The sequence below is a fragment of the Gymnoscopelus microlampas genome (assembly GCF_963454915.1).
Source record: "Gymnoscopelus microlampas genome assembly, chromosome: 18".
Lineage (NCBI taxonomy): Eukaryota > Metazoa > Chordata > Actinopteri > Myctophiformes > Myctophidae > Gymnoscopelus > Gymnoscopelus microlampas.
In genome coordinates, this window is record NC_139955.1 from 48960832 (window position 1) to 48975039 (window position 14208).

The window sequence follows — 14208 nt, forward strand, 5'->3', positions numbered from 1 at the left end:
TAGACTGGTCTGCTGGTACTGTGTCCTTCTATCACAGGTCCTCTGACTCACTGACACACCTGTACACGTTCCAGACCACATTCACTGAACCTCTCTACCCTGGGTTTCTGCTTTATGATGTCTCCTCCTCAGTGTGTCTTTGTGAGGACAGATAATGTCTCCTCCTCAGTGAGTCTTTGTGAGGACAGATAATGTCTCCTCCTCAGTGTGTCTTTGTGAGGACAGATAATGTCTCTGATGAGTTGACACAACCAATATAGTTGGTATGGATTTGTGGGCGTGTCCTAATACATGTCCACGTCTACAGGTTTATAGTTTATGTATATATGTATGATTTATATTATACTGTACAGTCAGGGTTATATTTGTAGAAGAAAGAAAGGAGGGAGGGAGGAAAGGAAAAGAGCAGATCATTTTCTTAACTATTTAAGCTCATACTCATACTTTCTCATGGACGACAGATTGCAAAAATAGTGATCTACAAGCTCACAACGCTTCACAACATGTTTGTAGATCGGCTATTTTCAAAAAAGTAAATGAAACCATTTGAAGATCTTTTTAATTTTATTGTATTTTATTTCCCAAAGTAGGGAGCAATGGTGGAAAAAGTACTCAATTGCTTTACTTAAGTAAAAGTATAAATACTGCAATGTAGACATACTCTGTCACAAGTAAAGTCCGGAATTCAGAATGTACTTGAGTAAAAGTACAAAAGTATTGGCATCAAAATGTACTTAAAGTACCAAAAGTAAAAGTACTCATTATGCATAATGTCCCATGTCACAAGTTTTCAAATGTTTAAAAATAGCAGATCTACAAGCTCACAATGCGTCGCATCGCGACGCATTGTGAGCTTGTAGATCTGCTATTTTCAAATGGACGAAATGTAGGTTTTGTAATAATAATCAAAATCTACAAAGTAACTAAAGGTTTTCAAATAAATGTAGTGAGTAAAAGTACAATATTTGATCCGAGATGTAGTGGAGTAGGAGTAAAAGTATTGGAAATTAGAAATACTCAAGTACAAATACCTCAAAATTTTACTTTAGTAGAGTAGTTAAGTCTACAAGCTCATAGCGCGGCACCGAGTGCCGCGCTATGAGCTTGTAGATCTGATATTTTTGAAAAATCTTTCATTTCAAACATTTTTTTACTCAAATCTTTGCTTCTGGGGGTCCCTGGCACAAAACATCTTCAGATGGGGGTCCGTGACCAAATGTATATCAATTTAAGGGTCCTTGGCATGAAAATTGTTGAAAACCACTGGCCTAAAGTTATTCCTTTAACCCATTAAGACCGGGAACGCATCTGTGTCATTATAAGATCTCTTTGGCTATTCAAAAATAGCAGATCTACAAGCTCATAGCGCGGCACCGAGTGCCGCGCTATGAGCTTGTAGATCTGCTATTTTTGAAAAATCCTGAAAAATTGTGCTAATCTTTGAATATATATAATTCTGTAAAGCGAACATTTTTAACTCAAATCTTTGCTTCTGGGGGATTCTACAAATGTTTTTTTTTTGTTAAAGATATGTTGCTATAATCAAAGTTCCCAAACTTTTTCATGTCAAGGATCCCCATCAAAAAATGATATGTATTTGGCCACAGACCCCCCACTGAACATGTTTTGTTCCAGGGACCCCCGTCTGAACATGTTTTGTTCCAGGGACCCCCATCTGAACATGTTTTGTTCCAGGGACCCCCGTCTGAACATGTTTTGTTCCAGGGACCCCCGTCTGAGCATGGTTTGTTCCAGGGACCCCCGTCTGAACATGTTTTGTTCCAGGGACCCCCATCTGAACATGTTTTGTTCCAGGGACCCCCAGAAGCAAAGATTTGAGTAAAATGACACAGATGCGTTCCTGGTCTTAAAGGGTTAAATATGGTCATCATCAGATATAAAGGGTTAAATATGGTCATCATCAGATATAAAGGGTTAAATATGGTCATCATCAGATATAAAGGGTTAAATATGGTCATCATCAGATATAAAGGGTTAAATATGGTCATCATCAGATATAAAGCAGATAGATATACTATGTGTAAATATGTAGATACATTGTTATTGTTTTTTATTCTCTTTTTTATTGAAATAACAAAAACGATGGAGCTTGTTTTCACACTGTTTTACACTGTAAACTGTGATGTGACAATAAAGATGATTCTTGTTACAATATTATATAAATGTATATTGTAATTGTCTAGCATTCAAACCAGCTGTATTTACAATGCTCTGGAAGCCTTTCTAAGTGTTACAACATGTAATAAAATGTATATTGATAATATAAGTGTTCTTGTATTTATTTCAGTTGGTGAGTTTGTCAACGTGCTCTTTGGTACAGCCTGTGAACATTATTATTATTATTATTATTATTATTATTATTATTATTATTATTATTATTATGTACAGGTCACTTCTAACATGGTCTCCTGTATGGGAAGCTCTCAGTCAGAGATACTGTAGGAACAAGCTCACCAGGTAGTCAACCAGGATAGTGAGATCTTTGGAGACAAACAGTTGTAAGTTCAGGACACCTGCAGCTCTGCTTGAGAGCCAGTCTGAGACTGCATAGTCTCTGTGACATGAACTATCTCTCTATGAACATAAACATCTGTGTTGTGTCTTACAATGTGTGAGGGCTGTGTGTTGGCCACAGTGAAACTGATACATCACACCGTATTGTTGTGGACAAACTGTTAGAGAGATGTGACATTTTGTGTGTCCAGGAGACGTTCTTGGCTAAACAAGACCTGGAAGGTCTTAACTTTATATCCATAAGGACTTTCACAGGGCGGGGGAATCCACCACCGACCTGTGTTCTAAAGTGGTACGAGGGAGGATTCCAGGGGGAGTTGCTGCTCTGTGGAATAAAACATATGAGCAGTTGGTTCATGTCATTAGATTAGGAGTTGACTGGGCTATTGGGATAGAGCTGTTCTGTCATGGTAAAAGGTTCATAACTGTGAATGTTTATACACTATGAGTGCTATCATAATGAGGATGAGTATCTCAGTAGAATGATATTCATTATGTCTTTTATTCAGCATAATCCTTCCACCTGCATCTATGTTGTCGGTGACATGAATGCAGATGTAACTGATGTTAAATCTTTATTTGGTAATCATTTAATGGATTTATGTTCAGACAGTGGATTGATTTTATCTAACAAGGTATTTTTTTTACCTGAGAATAATGATACTTCTATCAGTGAGGCTTGACACACTACTTCCTGTGTTGATCACTGTCTCTGTACAGTAGATGCTCATGACTCTATTGATACAATAGAAATAGTTTATGATCTACAGTAGTTACCACTGACCACACCCTTTAGTGTGGTGTTAACCCATTAACACCGGGAACAAATCTGTGTCATTTTTTTTATTTCTTAGGCTATTCAAAAATAGCAGATCTACAAGCTCATAGCGCGGCACCGAGTGCCACGCTATGAGCTTGTAGATCTGCTATTTTTTAAACTCTTAAAAATGTGTGTAAATCTCTGAATATTCTGTATAAAGCGAAAACATTTTACTCCGATCTGTGCTTCTGGGGGATCTGAAGATCTGTCCCACCCAAGATTTGTGCATACGGTTTTGATGGCCTGGTTTGAGGTGAGTCTCTTGTAAGAAACCGATATTCACCTTGAGCTGCTGTAAATGGGTTAATATTTTGTTGCATTTTACTGTGTTATTAAGACCTTTAACATTCCACGAGATTAATTTCACTATTCTTCCCGTGTGGGTTCTGTCACTTGTCATAGTTTAGGGTGGAAGTATATCTTGAGTTGGGAATATGCATGGGGAAAGAAGTGAAAAATAGAAAGTAATATAGCAAGGTATAGAGAGGGGGGAAGGAGGGGATAAGATGCATAATAATAAAAAGAAAATAATTGAATTGAACTCTAACATTTTTGTAAAGTATATATAAGGATAAAAATAAAGAAAGACTAGTTTGGCTCCCGTCTGTTATCTATCTATCTATCTATTTGCTTTTTTTTCCTTTTCTTTATTGTTAAATTATTTGCACTTTTTCTGTAATTGTATTCTTGCTCTGTAAAGCCATTTGAGATGCATTTCATGTCATGAAAGCTGACTATGCAAATTATTATTATTATTATTAATATTATTATTATTATTATAGAGTTTCTCTTTTGGGTCTTCAGCTAAAAAAAATGACTCTAGTGTCTCTAGTGACTCTAGTCTAGTTATTCTGTAGTAACCTCACCAGTCTAAGACTGGCAGTCTTACTAAAATACCCTTTTACTACACTTCCCATGATGCATTGCGGCCGTCCATGGTCCAACAACATCCGGGTTCAGAGTTGAGGAGCGGTACAGTGAGACATGCGTGCAGATTCAGAATGTGTTTTACAGTAATAATAATAACAGTTTTTAACAGTGATTTATAAATGTTTTTAATGTATTGATCCATGATGTCTGTGAACAATAAGTTAATGTTTTTAATCCATAAACATCTGAAGGACAACGGTTTCCACCAGGCTGCACAGAAAGTCACCAAACAGCACGAGACTCTGGTAACAAAGTATCAACTTTATATCAACTTTATATCCATCAACTCTTTGATCATTCATTTAGTGCATGCTGCTCTTTATACAAACACTTTCTGCAGGGCTTGCAGATCTGATCTGCGATTATTGCAGATCTACAATGCTTTATTGTTCTATGTTGTATTCATCTGAAAGCACTAGAGTACAGAAGTCCTGACGTCACTGTCTCATCCCCTGGGTCGTGGAAGTCATTTCTCTATAGAGAATAACATCGGGTCTTCAAAATCGTCTCATATATGAATTATGATCCATAAATAAACAAAGTGTCTCGGCGCTGTTGTCGATGAGGCTTTGTATTGTTTATGATAGTCAGTCACTCATATTTCATACAGTCTGTTTATGGAGAAAATTTAACTCATTTTGTCTGAAGTAACATTAATGTTTTCTCACCGTCAGTTGATGCTTCATATCCATAAGAGTCAAACCTCCGGGTTATTAGTTTATTTATGGAACACACTTCTTATTATTATTAAACACGTCTATGGGGATTCACAACGGGGGAAACCAAGACCCAGGTAGGATGAGTTAACGACGTCAGTCTTCGGTGCTCTATGCTTGTTGCAGATCTGCTATTTTCTTATCTTCGCAGAGTGACAGCAGGTTGTGGTTCATATTATGCAACAGGTTTAGCCTTTAGATCAAGACTATCATAGATGTATTTTATACAGTCTGACTTTTACTTTAGTATCTACGAGAGTCTTAGCTCCACCCCCCCCCCCCCCCAGTTTGTCCTGGAATGTCACCAGTAAAGCCTGTATTTCTACAAACATGTACAAATGATAAATATAAGGTGTTTACCCGCTTGTCCTAAATGTTAACTAGGTGTACGGAGTGTTTGTGTAATGTATTAATCCATATTATTCAATAAAGAAGTGTTTTAATCCCGTCTGTGGCCGATTCTGTCGGAAGTTCCCAATGGGCGGTAGTAACGGGGCGCATCTGGTGAAAGACGGAATTACACTCAATGTAAACAGGAAGTAAACGAGGGAGGAAATGGGTTTAATGGAATTAAAACATTAACATTCCTAAAAAGTGTACTTAAGTACAGTACTTGAGTAAATGTACTTTAGTTACTTTACACCACTGGTTATATGACAACTGTATGTATTAACATTGTGTCTAGTTATATATCAGTGTATTTATTAACACTGTGTGTGTGTGTGTGTGTGTGTGTGTGTGTGTGTGTGTGTGTGTGTGTGTGTGTGTGTGTGTGTGTGTGTGTGTGTGTGTGTGTGTGTGTGTGTGTGTGTGTGTGAGTGAAACAGACTACAGAACAGATCTCCAGTAAACCAGGCTGATATAAAGACACACATAATGCTGGTAAGTCATAGAACTTCATACCAAACAAGATCCTCTTTGACTCTGTGATCTTTGTCTCTCTGTCAAGCAAAGGAAACACTATTATAACATTATAAAAGGACATTTAATAGGATTCATAAAAATAAATAATAAACATTCATAGATACAGTTACATACATAATAAACATTCATAGATACAGTTACATACATAATAAACATTCATAGATACAGTTACATACATAATAAACATTCATAGATACAGTTACATACATAATAAACATTCATAGATACAGTTACAGTGCAGAAGAGAAAAGAAACATAACTCAATCAAAAGCTAAAATAAATCTCATGAGTGGATTTGTGTTTATTTGTCCATAAAGTCCTGATCTATGATCAGTGAAACAATATGAAAGGATCTGTTTACTAAATAATGAACAATATGTAGAATTATGATGTTTAGGTTTGTATCATTAAACTGTTCTATATACAGCCACACAGTTGAAGAAATCACACATTGAGGCTTTAACCTTTGATGTTATGAAATATCCCAGAGCTTTAGTGTTTTATAGAAGATGTTTCTGAACATTTATTCTATTGTTAGTTTGACTCTTTATAATAACCTTTAATCTGATCAAAATCACTGAAATCAGTCAGACTGAGAACTGGGTCCATTATATGCTCTTAGACTGCCATCTAGTGACCAAACACAGTAATGACACATGGAACTAGACATGGACACATAGTGAAGTCTATGATGAATCCTACAAAGAAGCATCCATATTCATAAACACTGTTTCTAGAGTCCTGTAACAACTTGTGTTCACCATATTTATCATATCTATTTATTGTAGATATATTATTTTGTCAGACAGGAACAAATACTGTATTTACTGTAAGGATGTTTTTTCTCATGTGCTGCAGGCTGTTGACAGATCCAGGTAGAACATGTTTGAAGACAAGAACCCTCGCCCCAAAACACACTCGCCCCGGGTCAAATCTGGCGACCTCGGAACGGTCGCCACCAGGTATTCCTATCCTCAGTAAAACTATGTCTAAACCTAACCTTATTCCTAACCTTAACCTCAGTAAAACTATGTCTAACCCTAACCTTATTCCTAACCTTAACCTCAGTAAAACTATGTCTAAACCTAACCTTATTCCTAACCTTAACCTCAGTAAAACTATGTCTAAACCTAACCTTATTCCTAACCTTAACCTCAGTAAAACTATGTCTAAACCTAACCTTATTCCTAAACTTAACCTCAGTAAAACTATGTCTAAACCTAACCTTATTCCTAACCTTAACCTCAGTAAAACTATGTCTAAACCTAACCTTATTCCTAACCTTAACCTCAGTAAAACTATGTCTAAACCTAACCTTATTCCTGACCTTAACCTCAGTAAAACTATGTCTAAACCTAACCTTATTCCTAACCTTAACCTCAGTAAAACTATGTCTAAACCTAACCTTATTCCTAAACTTAACCTCAGTAAAACTATGTCTAAACTTAACCTTATTCCTAACCTTAACCTCAGTAAAACTATGTCTAAACCTAACCTTATTCCTAACCTTAACCTCAGTAAAACTATGTCTAAACCTAACCTTATTCCTAACCTTAACCTCAGTAAAACTATGTCTAAACCTAACCTTATTCCTAACCTTAACCTCAGTAAAACTATGTCTAAACCTAACCTTATTCCTAAACTTAACCTCAGTAAAACTATGTCTAAACCTAACCTTATTCCTAAACTTAACCTCAGTAAAACTATGTCTAAACCTAACCTTATTCCTAAACTTAACCTCAGTAAAACTATGTCTAAACCTAACCTTATTCCTTACCTTAACCTCAGTAAAACTATGTATAAACCTAACCTTATTCCTTAACCTTAACCTCAGTAAAACTATGTCTAAACCTAACCTTATTCCTCACCTTAACCTCAGTAAAACTATATCTAAACCTAACCTTATTCCTAACCTTAACCTCAGTAAAACTATGTCTAAACCTAACCTTATTCCTAACCTTAACCTCATTAAAACTATGTCTAAACCTAACCTTATTCCTAACCTTAACCTCAGTAAAACTATGTCTAAACCTAACCTTATTCCTAACCTTAACCTCAGTAAAACTATGTCTAAACCTAACCTTATTCCTAAACGTAACCTCAGTAAAACTATGTCTAAACCTAACCTTATTCCTTAACCTTAACCGCGTTGTGATTGTCATGCAAGAATGTAGGAGCTGGCCAATCAGAGGCAGTAACGTAGGACGCGCAGCTTGTCAGTCACCGCGGGGAGGCGGGACATGGGAAGTGGAGCAGAGTGTGAGAGAGGAGCTTAAGTTTTACTAAATTATTAAAAATGTTAAACGGCATCGCCGATCCGAGCGGATTAATGCAGCTTTCTGACGCGCTACTATTGCTTTTCTGGGAACCTTTGAGAAATCTCTGCAACTTCTAAGCGACGAGCTATTAGCCCGAGACCAGACAGTGGTAGCAACGAGTACGAGAGAGAGTGGTTTGAGCGTCAAGGGACCCTGGATACCGCCTTCCCAAATACATAAAAGGTAAACAGGGTCCTGAAAGGGGCTCTCTGGTAGGCTGCTCCAGAGTCTGGGGGCCTTTATGGCAAACATATCCTTTGGTCACCAAGGTAGCCTTATGAATGTCCAGTAGAGCAGATGATCTAAGGGAACACACTGGCACACATAGGGTTCTACCGTATCACATCCATAGTTGTAGTCCAGACAGGAGGGTGGTCTCAGGGTGGTATATAGTATCACATACATAGTTGTAGTCCAGACAGGAGGGTGGTCTCAGGGTGGTATATAGTATCACATACATAGTTGTAGTCCAGACAGGAGGGTGGTCTCAGGGTGGTATATAGTATCACATACATAGTTGTAGTCCAGACAGGAGGGTGGTCTCAGGGTGGTATATAGTATCACATACATAGTTGTAGTCCAGACAGGAGGATGGTCTCAGGGTGGTATATAGTATCACATACATAGTTGTAGTCCAGACATAGTATCACATACATAGTTGTAGTCCAGACAGGAGGTTGGTCTCAGGGTGGTATATAGTATCACATACATAGTTGTAGTCCAGACAGGAGGGTGGTCTCAGGGTGGTATATAGTATCACATACATAGTTGTAGTCCAGACAGGTCCAGTACAGTCCAGTACAGTAGGATACAGGCTCTATCATAGATATATATAAACACTAGATGACTCACCCGCGCTGCTGGCCAATGGAGTACGACGTTGCCACATGGCGGCCATCTTGCGACAGTCAGCTGTCTCATTCATAACATTATGTCTATGGTACATGTTCTATTGAAATAACCATAGCGTGCTCAATTTACATCCCATTTTCAAACGGTCTGGTGTGTTGTAAACACCAAAGATGTAGTCATGATACTGCACACGTAATGTTATTGTCATATAAAGTCCATGATTATAATTATAAGTATGCAGTATCATAACTACATCTTTGGTGTTTACAACACACCAAACCGTTTGAAAATGGGATGTAAATTGAGCACGCTATGGTTATTTCAATAGAACATGTACCATAGACATAATGTTATGAATGACTGTCACAAGATGGCCGCGGTTGAGCTACGCTTGCGACGCCCCCTTGAGCCATCTAGCCTTTCTTCTATATATCTATGGGCTCTATGCACAGCAGACATACTGTAAAGAAACTGGGCCTCTTCCTTACTTCCTTCACAGGTTGTTACTAATGAAGGCTCTGTTCCATGCTGCTCAAACAGAGTCAGGGTGTTGACTCACTGGAAACACTCTGCTACACCAGAGGGTCTCAAAGTGTGGTCCAGGGACCCTCATGGTTCCTTGAGGGGGGTTCAAAATGGCCCCTGACGGGTGTGTGTAACTCTGAGAGTGTAACAAATGGAACCAAATGGACCCGTACGGGTCCATTTGGTTCCATTTGTACACTCTCAGAGTTATAGGGGTACATTGTGCTACACTAAATGGAACAGAGCCTTCATTAGAATCATTGGTAACAACCTGTGAAGGAAGTAAGGAAGAGGCCCGGTTTCTTTACAATATGTCTGCTGTGCCTGTTGTCATTTTAACCCTTTCTGATACACTTTGATACAATGTTGCGGTACATTTTAAAAAGCTCTTTTTTTGTAATTGATAAATGAATATATTTCTAACCTCATGACCTTCTTCTCCAGTTTGAAGTCTTTATTATAGTTCCTTTACTCTGCCTTGAATGATAAATAAAACACTTTTTAAACTGTAAACACACGTCTCTGCTCCTCCTTATCATGATCAACCTGTGGTCTGGTATTCAGTGTATATGGTGCATTCTATGGTATTCTCTGCTCCTCCTTATCATTATCAACCTGTGGTCTGGTATTCAGTGTATACGGTGCATTCTATGGTATTCTCTGCTCCTCCTCATCATGATCAACCTGTGGTCTGGTATTCAGTGTATACGGTGCATTCTATGGTATTCTCTGCTCCTCCTTATCATGATCAACCTGTGGTCTGGTATTCAGTGTATATGGTGCATTCTATGGTATTCTCTGGGTGAAACTCCCAGGGTGGCGTAGTCTGGGATCCTGTTTCCAGGCCTAATATAAGGGCCCTGGTTACGTTTGGTGTAAGTGGGCGGGACAGAGCACTGGGTGGGAGGAGCTAGGTGAGAAAGTGACCAGCAATGATTTTCATTGGTTTGATCAAAGTAATGTGTATTCAGTGTGTTTGTCCCAATACCACTGTGTGTGTGTGTGTGTGTGTGTGTGTGTGTGTGAGTTGTGTAATCTAGAGAGAGCCTCTGCTGCTCCAGAGCGGGTCCAGACTTTAAAGGGATAGTTCACCCCCAAAATGACTTTTTTCCTATCGATTATTAGACCAAATGGACCCTTACAGGTCTGTAACTCTGAGAGTGTACAAATGGAACCAAATGGACCCTGTCACAGGGCAACCCGTGCCCTATAGACATTAATAAGGAGCGTTGCACACACACACACACACACACACACACACACACACACACACACACACGGCACAGCTGCTTCCCAATGCATTCACCAGCAAGCCGGCTGGGAACAGTATTTAGTGTTTGTTGTATTGCATGTGTCCTTATATGTATATATGTGAAGACATTCTAACACTCAGTGACTGAAAGGGTTTTTAAATGTTTATTGATGGACACTGTGTGGGGAAGTTGAATTGTTTGTTTGGTCACATGACTTTCCTCTGCAGTGCTGGCAATCCTGTTGATTGGACTGGACCAAGCACTGTAGAGGAGGAGGGGTGTGTGTTTATGTTGGTATTATGTTTTGCCTTTATTAGTTAATAATGTGTGAATAAATTGGCGCCTGAGAAACATTGTAATGAACATATTTAACTTACTTCATTATGACGTCATTGTGTAAAATAACTCATGGGCCTTAGGTAGGCTTGTTTGAGTTAACAGAGTTACCAGTTAGTAATCATGTGATGGTTTGTCTCACCTGATTAAAAAGCTACAGGTGAAGTTATTAGTTCAGTTTGTCTTGAGGCTAACTGTGGAGACATCCAGGGGAGAGCTACCAGGACCTTTGTATAAGGTTTTCCCTGATATAGTTTCTTAAAGGTTAATTTCACTTTTAAAAACTAAAGCGGTCAATACTGTCTACTCAAGCTTTAAGGATAACCTTGGACAGTTTTTAAATTGCTTGATTCAGTATTTCGCCCCCTTCCTATACAAACCCATTGTAAATTCAAATTCCATTTTAATCATGTTAGATTCATCAGATACACCCGCCCTTGGTTCTGGTGACTGATATTGTCCTAATACGTGAGGAGACTGTTTTTGCAGTCACTCTTTTAATATTATTTTTTTGTTAATTGGAAAATGAAAACAATTAAATACAATTGAAAAAATGTATTAAATAAATGAAAAAACACAGACCCCTCAAGGAGGGCAGGATGAGTCACCAGAACCAAGAACGGGTGTTTTGGATAAATCTAACATGTTAAAAATGGAGTTTAAAGTTATAATGGGATAGCATAGGAAGGGGGCGTGTCTGATAAAATGAATATCAAATGTCTAAATACTGAATCAAGCAACTTAAATTCTATCTAGGGGGCTCACAAAAGCCTGAGTAGATGATAAAATGACCCAATCCTTTTTTGAAAGTGAAATATCCCTTTAAGTATCTGGTTTGTTTCATTTCTTTAGCTGTCAAGTGTTTATTCAGTTCAGTTATTTGGAGCTTTGTTTTGGCCAGTGTTTAATTTTGAATTATTATTTTTGCCCGGGCCTGCACTGTGAATTACCCTACGCTTTGACCTCTGAGAGTGTACAAATAGAACCAAATGGACCCTTACAGGTCTTCAACTCTGAGAGTGTACACATGGAACCAAACAGGAATACAAGGCTGTATGTTTGGTGTTTCATCATCCAGGTAAAACATGCATTTATTTACTAACTGCTGATACTGTTGTGAATGTCTTTATATTAATATGATGCTGTTTGTCTTTGTTACATTGATGCTGTTTAGTTGTCGTTGTGTCAGTGTACAACCACCAGTGTAATAATGTAATAACTCTTACCAGGTCAGATCCTATGTGTGCATTTATGTACATTTATTGATATTGTAACAACTTTAAACTGTCTGAAAGCTGCTCCTTGTAGGCTGCAGTTGCTCAATACAACCAGCAAGCGTAGTCAGAAAAACATTTCTCAGACTGATAGACTTTTAGACAACTGAAGATAAACGTGTGCGTGTAATAAAAACCTGATAATACACACACACACACACACACGGCATGATGAACACAGCATGCACACAGCATGATGAACACAGCCTGAACATGGCTTGATGAACACGGTATAAAACTGTGCGGCCTTCTCTCATTGCACACCTGACCACAATCACCCACTGCCAGGTATATAATGGTAACCATAGTAACCACCCACTGATTGACATGACATCATTCTTATTACCAAGGCCACACCATTCATTTAAATAGAACAAAAGTGTAATTTGGCTCCAACAGTTATTTTATTTATTATTATTGTTGCTTTTTATTTCTCTCTGACTCGGTCAAGGCAGAGGGCCACCGATCTGTCTGTGTTTGTGCGTGTGTGTAATATTAGAGGTCAGGTCTGTTTGTCTCCGTCTTTGTGCCTGTGGTTTATGTATGGTGTATGTATGCCGTTTGTGGCAGTGTGTGTGTGTGTGTGTGTGTGTGTGTCAGGGTGTAACAGAGCTGACTGTATCTCTGTATCAACACAGTGAGAGCTGCTACAATGTATCTCTGTATCAACACAGTGAGAGCTGCTACACTGTATCTCTGTATCAACACAGTGAGAGCTGCTACACTGTATCTCTGTATCAACACAGTGAGAGCTGCTACACAGTATCTCTGTATCAACACAGTGAGAGCTGCTACACTGTATCTCTGTATCAACACAGTGAGAGCTGCTACACTGTATCTCTGTATCAACACAGTGAGAGCTGCTACAATGTATCTCTGTATCAACACAGTGAGAGCTGCTACACTGTATCTCTGTATCAACACAGTGAGAGCTGCTACACAGTCACAGACTATGAGAGACAATATGAAGTGTCTATAACAGGCTGATAGAAATAACATCTGGACAACCTGGACGGCAGGTTGCCCAGATGTTAGAGGTTAGTGGTTCCAATCCCTGCCTGGCCAGATGGCACAATGACAGCTGGCAATATGGGGTCTCTTCAGCTTATAGGGCATAGCAGTGGTGGCCATTTTCTGGTTCCACTCCAAAATAGTCAATGCATTTTCCCCATTGACATTTCCATAAATATTTATATCAATTAATTTAAGCCTAGAATCAAGCCATCCAGGGTCCTGGTGAATCATGACCATAAAACATTTTTTTCTGTGATTTATTTTTTATTTAGTACTTTTACTCGAGTAAAATGTAGAATTCCTGACTTTTGCTTGTTGTATCATTCCTATGGCTAAATTATATTATAATTGTATTATGTATTAATAATCACTGTTTAAAAACATTCTAGTGTGTCTAACATTTTATTCATAGATTTAATTTATTTTTTATTCACTCAAAACATAAAGCACCCACTGACCACTTATAATAACTATGATATATTACATTGTACAACTATGATAATTATAATACACTATGATCCTGGTCAAAAGAAAAGGTCTGTGAGTGACCAGTAATTATTAAGTAATGATACTTAACCTTATCAGTCGCTATAAAAGGCTTTATAATGTGTTATGATTGCATCAGTACTTATGAGTGTTTATAGATATAATTCTACTGTGTTATAATCACATTATAATTCATTATAAGTATTTATAGAGAGTTATAGACAT

General features: G+C 38.1%; 1 protein-coding gene and 1 long non-coding RNA gene across 2 annotated transcripts in view; both read left to right on the top strand.

The window, feature by feature from the left end:
• Positions 1–14208, top strand: part of LOC311034136 (uncharacterized protein) — a gene marked incomplete at its 5' end in the record, with an annotated part of 210172 nt that overhangs the window by 132373 nt on the left and 63591 nt on the right. The window lies entirely within an intron of this gene.
• Positions 4328–6940, top strand: LOC311065634. The gene is made up of 3 exons (XR_014602859.1): positions 4328–4530; positions 5829–5883; positions 6784–6940. It is a non-coding gene; the product is annotated as an uncharacterized lncRNA (long non-coding RNA).